General features: G+C 29.3%; 1 long non-coding RNA gene across 1 annotated transcript; it reads left to right on the top strand.

The window, feature by feature from the left end:
* Positions 1-819: 819 nt before the first annotated feature.
* Positions 820-8,256, top strand: LOC107448081 (uncharacterized). Its single transcript, XR_001584620.3, has 3 exons — positions 820-980; positions 4,783-5,012; positions 8,065-8,256. It is a non-coding gene; the product is annotated as an uncharacterized lncRNA (long non-coding RNA).
* The last annotated feature ends 357 nt before the right edge of the window (positions 8,257-8,613 follow it).

Here is an 8,613-nt window from a genome sequence, read left to right on the forward strand (position 1 = left end):
AAATATGTCAAGTAATAAACTAAAAAGAAACTTGAATTTCGTTACCAATAGAAAATACTTTTTTACGATGCGGAGAAAGTTGGCATCTCTGCACCTTATAATTTCACAGTACTGAGTCCTTAAAAAAAGTTGGTAAAATTAACAGAAAATCTACAGATATTAGATTATAGATTATCACTAACTTTTTTTTAAATATTTTGTGAAATTCGGAGTAGTTGGTATCGCTGCACAGTCTGTCAAAATTTGAAGTGTGGTAAAGAAGTTAAAGGAACTAAAGTGGTTTAACTTATATCAAAAAATATTTGTAAATTAAAGATAACTATGAAATTTGACCATCAGATTTCTATTAGTAAAGTGAAATTAAATTCTTTAACTTATGAAATTTCTAAAAACCAATTAATCATTAACAATTACATTTTTCCTAATTGTGGCCACCCTGTAATGCTCAAATCATAATAATCCTTTATAATTAATGCATATGCTTAAATCATAAAATCACCGAGGCATATTTTTCGGTACAAACTGATAAGTTGATATAACTCAGTAAAAAAATATATTTCAAAACTACCCACTCTCAATCATACATAATAACCTTGTTTCAAACAGTGGGAAAAACATCCATTTATTTGCATAAAATAATTCCAACAAAAGCAATGGTCAAAACTTAAACGATCAAAGTAAATAAAACAACATCAACACTGCTTTCTTAAATAATGAATAAAATAATGATTTTAAGTTCTGATGGACTCGGCCTTCAAAATTATCGTCTCATTTCCCATTTCAACTTTATACTGAATCTGAAAATTACAGGTTTAGTTAATCATCCGTTGTTCATTTGAATAAGGATGGTCTCGGGTGGGGCAAGGACAAAGCATCTCTATATAAAGATGTATCGTTTCGGCATTACGATAATCATCTGATTTATTGCAGATTTTTAGAACCGTTTTTACATTTCATCCGATTTAATCATGAATAAAGTGGTAAGTTTTTCATGAATTTCTTCCTTCTCTGAAAAAAGCTGTTAAATGCTCGATCGTAATATTGGTACACACAGGACAAAATTATTAGCCACTATTTATTAAAATCTATATATTAAAAAATTGCTAAAATGACCCAGAGATTCCAACTTGATCCGCTTTGTAAAAAAAAAAATATTTTCTAGTGCAGAGATTTTCATTTTAAATAATTTTTTCACCACTACGTATCAAAAATTAGAAGCATCATATAAAATGCAACTTAATTGCATAAAATTCAAATTCCTAAAAGCACACTCTCAAAATTCCATTGTAAATAGTGCGAATCGTTTTCAGTTTTTCGTTCCCGATTTAATTCTCAGTAGATGAGTGGTCTTTCTGTGCACCTGCGATGATGGTACTGATAGGGGGGCAAGGGAGGCAGAGGAATGATGTAGTCTACTCCCGTATTAGTCATTGATTTTGATATCTCAATCGGTTCCGCTACTTGTAAATATTTTTTTTTCGCTCTTGTAAATATTATATTATATTATTTGGAAATTTCTTTTTTTCTTTGAAAATAATTCACATTATTGTACTTTAAACTCGAACTTATTTGAAGAGGCAGGCGCCGTAACGCAGATACCTTGAAATTTACCTTTATAATAACGCATGCATTAACACGTTGAATGCCACGCTAGTTTTACATGGCTTGCTCGTCTTGCCATAGGATAAACAACTACAAACTAAATTTGCAAATATTAGACAGATTTAGATAGTTTTTAAAAAGTTTAGCATGACATAACTGATAAAAGTGGTGAGTTAGTGGCCTACGAATTGTTTAGAAATAGTGGTGTACAAAAATCTACTAAATTGAATTTATTAAACCAAGAATCATAATTAATAAACTACCAGTTGAAAATCTTTATTCGCTGCCCGGAGCAAGTTGGCATCTGCCTATATAAATAAAACTATTTTTGTGTGTTCGATATTGCATTTATTTCTTCAAATCATTTTAGTAACGATAATAATATAAGTTAAAAATTTACTCGAATTATCCAACGCCTTCTATAACTGAAAGCCTCCACACGGTTTCTTATAGATTGTTCGATCAGACAACTAAAAATGTATATGCTAGTTTACGAAAGAGCCATTGAAAGGAAAATCTAGTAAAAATAAGAAAGTGGTAGCAAATATATGTCTAAAAAATTTTTTAATTTATGAATATCATTGGTTTGTCTTATTCATTTGTCAACCACTGCACATTCAATTCTCAAATATATATGATAAATTTCTCTCAATTACTTTTAAAATAAAATTTGGGTTCATGCTCACAACTGTTCAGTTTTTAAATAGGGTGCGCAGACTACTAATAAAATACCGGGTGGAGAGGTGATGATTAACCTCATGTTTACTCTTATAAGCAGTAAGCATAATTATCCTTAATTGACAGGTTTTACAATAAAATTCGCTATCCATTTATTAAAACTTTTACAGAAAGCGAAGCAGTTGGCATATTTGAGGACTAAATGATCGACAGTCGAAAATTCAGCAGTAAAAAAGTATATCATCGACTATTATAAGTTGTGATCCAAAACATTAATTCGCATGCTTTCAAAACCTGTAATTCCAAAACATTAGTCAGGAAAACTGCGATCATACCCGGTTCTGGCTACGCTGACTCAAAATTTCAGGGGAAGTAAATTTGGTTTTCAAAGATTGCATTAAAATTAAAATTAATTTTACATTAAAAATTAATCCCAAGAAACTAGAATTACCAGTACAGTAAGATATTATCTGATAGGAAACTTCATACACTTCAAAAATAAGCAAATTTGATATCAATTATGTAAATATCACAAGTTCAATTTTGTATATTTTTGAAGCGTATGAAGTTTTCTATCAGGTAATAATTTCACATTTCTTATTCCTTTTTTTAACTTATGGTCGATAATATTTAAAAGTAATCTAATAAATATAAATTCATCATGCATGATTACAATTATTTCAGTATCATTTTGTAACGAACAAATTCTACGTCTGTCAATAAAAATAAGTTTCATTATTCGATAAAAATTCAAATTCTGAATTTTATTTGCTGACTAATATTATGTACAAGATACTATGTGTAATACTATGTAACATATTATGTACTATACCATGTACACAATATTATCTGAAATACAATGTACACAAACTTAATTGGAAAGGTCAGAAAATTTTTCTTCATTTTAGAAAAAAAAAAAACTTAAAGTGTTTGTCATATCCCGAAAAATACTTTACATTCATAATATCAATAATTTAGAATTTTTATTTTTTAAAAAAGGGGGATCACATCTTATAAAGATTCAATAATATTACTTCATAATAATTTTAAGCACCATGACATATAAATAATTTAAATATTTATAAAAAATAAAATACACAATATACAGGGCTGCCAACAACAACGCCTTTTAAAAAATTATTTATAGAGTAGTAAACAAGTAAAATCAAGGTTTTCAAATTTTTTGGTAATTTTGCCAAAACTTTAAAAGTCTCATCACGATAAAGCTATTCTGAGTGGTATTTTATATGAACTCTGGTATCACTTGAACGTAATGGTGTGGAAAGAATATTTAAATTAAATTTACAAAACCAAGATTCATACATTAAAATTTGAACTTAGCTACAACTAGAAGAAATTTTCCTAAAAAGCGTAGAAAGTTGGCAGCCCCCTGAATCTATAAAAAGTGAGGCATATACATATACCTCGGAGATTCTCACTATAAAACTGGTGAAATATCAAATAAGGAGTAAATTTAATTTGTTTAAATTTGCTCGCATTTAAAAATTGTGTAGTGGACAAAACGATTTTTAATCTAATTTATTCAATCAATGATAAAGTGCTAATGAATAAAATTTAACACTACTACAGACGTTTGAGAAAAATATTCTGACAAATCGAGAGACGATTGCAGATATGTTATTTATACATTTATTTTCCCATACTCAATTTATAATTTTTTATTTATTAAAAAGAAGTCCCATCTAGCAATATTTATTTTAATATAAATTTTCTTTAAATTGTCCTAATCTAATCAGAAACAAGCTGAACTTTATTTTCACTTTTAGTTTTATGAAAGCATTACCCTAAGTGAGGAGACATGCGACTAATAATGATAGAATACGATTCAAAAGTTTTTTTTTAACTATACATTAATAATGGAACTACGAAATTTAAACTTTGTCCTAAATTATCCTTACGTAATATTTTAAAATGTATGGCTATTTTTGCAGTATTGAAGATTGTAAAAAACATTTTAAACAATTCTAATATAGGTAAACAAAAACAAAGCATTTTAATACCACCTTTTATTTTAATTTATATTTCAACATATCAATTTTGCGATAAACTTAAAACTTCTACCTGAATGGGATAGGGGTCGCTTCGCGACCCAGGTGCCCAATAAAATCAAAACACTAGGACTAGGAAAACTTCTCCCCTCGGGAGTATTCCACCAATTACTAACTCCTAACATAGCTAGAAGTAGGACAGCAGTATAAACTCAAGTCTACTGTTGCTGCTGTATTTCTCTGACCATTCTGTATCACGATGACCGCTTATACTGTTATTGTATTAGTTGCCCACGGGCTCTATTACACATGAAAGAGTGAAGAGACTCTGTACACAACTTCAGTCTAAGTCTTTAAAATTTTGATACTTAATAAAATGAGTTTTATTTATTTAAGTGTTTAATTCTTCGCTTTTGCTTGTACTCCTTGATTTTTGTATAGGCTAAGGATTATTTTCGATAATTTTTAATATTCCTGTTTTCTTTATTTATAGGTGTGCCTCGTTGTCTTGTTTGCCATGCTGTCCATAGCATTTGCCCAACTGCCAGTTTCAGGCGGTTTTAAAGATCATGTAGGTAATTATTACGACTACACCACAGGCCAAGTCTCCAGCGCTGTCACAGGCAAAGTGTATCAGGGTGTACCAGGAGTACCAGCTGTCCCGTTACCCTATGCACATTATCCATACGCAGGAGTCTACCATTGGTAGATTTATTTGAATTGGTAATGCTTATATTTTTTAGAAAAGATATACTATAAATCATTCCTTTTTAAATTTACATGCACTATTAAATACCTAACAAAATAAAAATTTAAAAGAAGTACATTTTAAAACGTGACTTAAAGCCTCTATTCTCATTTTGTCCTACGTTAATTTTCTGTTTGAGTTTATATGGACTTCCATATAATTATAAAGTAGTTTACAATCGGTTGGACAACATTAGTTTTGGGTAGCCATATAAATAAAATTGGGTAGCCCAACAAAATTAAGTAAAAGAGCCAAATCCCAGTCGACTTACTCGTCTTCTCTTCTTTGTAGACTTTTTTTTTAACTGAACGCTCTCTTGCATTCATTTTATATGAAGAGAAAAAATTACGAAAGCCTCTACTGGTTAGTTCGATAGCGATGGAGCCCATGATCTGTCTGTCACTTGAGGTATTCTTGTCAAATTTGTGGATGATGCAAGTCATAGAATATATGGAAAAGAGACGTCCATCTTTGAGATTCGAATCTGTATTACCTGTGTCTGGACTAGGTTCTATCTACAGAACCTTACCTGCTTTAACATGGTTTTTCGAACCTCTTTCGTCAAGAAAAATAAAAAAGCCACAGTTCAAGTACCAATTAAGTCAATGAATTTGAAGCCAAATATTTTAAACTGTAAATGCCATCCTTCTTTAAAGAATTATCTGGACTTTAGAACGGACAAATTACAAAATTATTTTAAAAGTTATTGAACTTATTAAAAAATTGCCAATTTGGCGACATTTTTCCTCCTAGAAGAAACTAATCAAAATCAATGTTTTATTCCCATTTTATTACAAATTTTTATTACCCATCCGATAATGCAGCATTGGGGTTAGTTTTTTAATATTAAAAAAATAGACCACTAAAGTTTTTTTACTTTCACGAAACTGTAGCTTTTCTCCATTCTGACGTTTTGCACCACTTTCAGAATAAACATAGAAGGCTGGCTAAAGATTGGTTAAACTTAATCTAACTGCCCTGAGTAATTGTTGCAAACGCATATCAGTTATGAAAATAGCATATTATTCGCAAAAACTCATTATTACATGCAACTACAGAGATTTCGAAAAACAGTCTTAAGATAACCTACTATCTGACAATCACTAAATGAAAAGAGAGACTGCTTGTCAGTGAGGACGGCGGGCCAGATCTCGTGATTGTATTACTATAAAAGTTATAATTATATCTCGTTATAACCTTTGAAATACTATTTTTAAAATATTTATTTAGAAGAGATTTTTCATCATTAATAATCTTAATTTAGGTGTCATGTCCGTCAGTTAAATTTGCATTCCTTGTACTGTATCTAGTTTAGTAATGGATTTAGTTTTTGTGTGTATAAATAAGCTGAAAATGAATAAAATAGGCCGAATAACGATATTTTTTTAAAATAAAAACTTAAAAGAACTATAAACGTTGAGAAGGGCTATTAGGGAAACATATTTTTCCATTGAAGAATTTAGTTATCTTATTTTAATTTGAAAAGTGCAATAAGAAATACTAATGCAATATTTTATAAATGTTTGTTCTTTTCATAATTTATTCAATGTAATGTTATTAGAAATATTTTCTTTTCTTTCAAAAATACTTCATTTCTATTTCATCGAAATTTTTCTTGAAATAATTTCAAAAGAATGAATTATAGGTTGGATCGAAACGGAGTCCCAGTGTTGTACAGAACACAATTTGGCTACCGCTGGCGCGAGCTGTTCCAAAGCTTTTCAAGCCATTGTGTGGGGTTATTTCATTTTAATAAATTTTATTTTTTAGAAATGTTTTTATTAAAAGAAAATAGATTTATGCCTTTTTCCCTCATTATTATTACAATATTTTTGCATGAACCCTTTCCGAAAGCTTTCTAAATAGACGTTCAGACGTAAGTTTTTTTCCACGTCTTTTACAGGAGGAGAAAAAGTTTCCTTTTGTTTAGAAACTCAGTGTATATTATATGAATATAATGATGATAATTTATCACACAATTCAAATATTTAAAACGGCACATTAAACATCTTAGGTAGTAACAGTTTCGCTCGCAGATTGTGAAATAAATTTAACTAACTTCCTTTCGCTAAATGGATAAGGAAAAAACAAATTGCTTTTAATTGAGCTTAACTAATTTAGGACTCACCTCGTTTGCAAGTATAATTGACCATTGTTTCAAATATGAGGAAATTGCCCTTGCAAAGATAGATTTAGTAAATTTAATTAGAGTAAAAAGAAAAATATTCCTATTTTCAGTTCAGTGTTACCTTTATTTTTTTTAGAATTATAAACATCGTTAATGATTCTAAAGTAATAATAATAAAAATATGACCTTTTGAAATTCCTATTTTATATTAAAGTATCCACATTTGACAGGGAAGATAATGGTGCAATATCTGAGAGTTGATTTCAAATCTATATTCATGTCAGTATAATGTAACTGATTAAAACACAAAGTACTGGCAATAAAATCTAAACAAAGTCAAGACAAAGCAAAGATTTTTTTTCGCCGGAACGATAACACGAATTAAATTATGGTAAATAATGGTTCATATGGTAACAAAGTAAATAATAGTTCGGTTAATTATCGAAAGGTAAAATAGCAATGTTTTACCCTTGATACTCGCATGACTTAGCTTTCACATTGAAGTTATACATTGCAGTACTGCCACTGTATAATACCTGGAATCGCAGAGAGAGTACTGTACTTTTTATCCCGATCGTCGTTGACCGCAATCTCTCCTAGATTTTCCAAATATATATAAATACCTTCTGGACCAAGTTTAATTAAAAAACGGTAAAAATTTCGAGAAACAGCAGTAAAGAAACACTCTTTAATTGCATGTAATTGAAAATGGCTAGATAAAAAAAGCCAATTTTAAATTTTAACAATTAATATAGAATTTTAGAACCTTTGTTTTTTCCTAATAATTTGTGATTGTTCTAGAATACACCTCTCAGTTATTTGATCTTTATTCTCATATACATATATTAAATATTTCTTACAAATATTTTATTTTAGTTATTTTTCTTTTTCTCTTTCAGGTGAATTGTGAAAGAAGAGATTAAAGTATGATGGCTTCTTCTTAAAATAAACTAAAACAAATTTCTCAGAAACAAATTCTCATCAGGCTATGTGCAAATGCATTTGAAATAGAAAAAAAGTTGAGTTTTGTCATTTTCATTTGTTATTTGGATGTAAAGTAATTCCAAATAAAATATACAATTATTTTTCAACCTGTAGCATTTTGTATGCGGAGGCATGATATATTCGTTTTTAAGCAAAGGGCTTAAATTATATTCCCCTTCCTTATTTGCAACATTTTACGATTTTTTTCAGTGGGAGCTAATTTATTTTCTTCTTATTCGATTGTTCTTTCAGTAAACGTAATTTTAAATTAATTCGACAACTACATTGGATAAATAACTCAAGCAACTTTATAAAAGATTTGACGTTAATTGAGCTCTATTTTTTGATGCTAGCTGAATTAAGTAAATACAAATTATGCAAGTTTTCTTAGTATTCTAGTTCCTCTGGGGAAAAAAAACTCCTACAAAATGCTTAAAAGTAGGCAGCTATGCAAGTTGCTACAA

The sequence above is a fragment of the Parasteatoda tepidariorum genome, chromosome 8 (assembly GCF_043381705.1).
Source record: "Parasteatoda tepidariorum isolate YZ-2023 chromosome 8, CAS_Ptep_4.0, whole genome shotgun sequence".
Classification (NCBI taxonomy): Eukaryota; Metazoa; Arthropoda; class Arachnida; order Araneae; family Theridiidae; genus Parasteatoda; species Parasteatoda tepidariorum.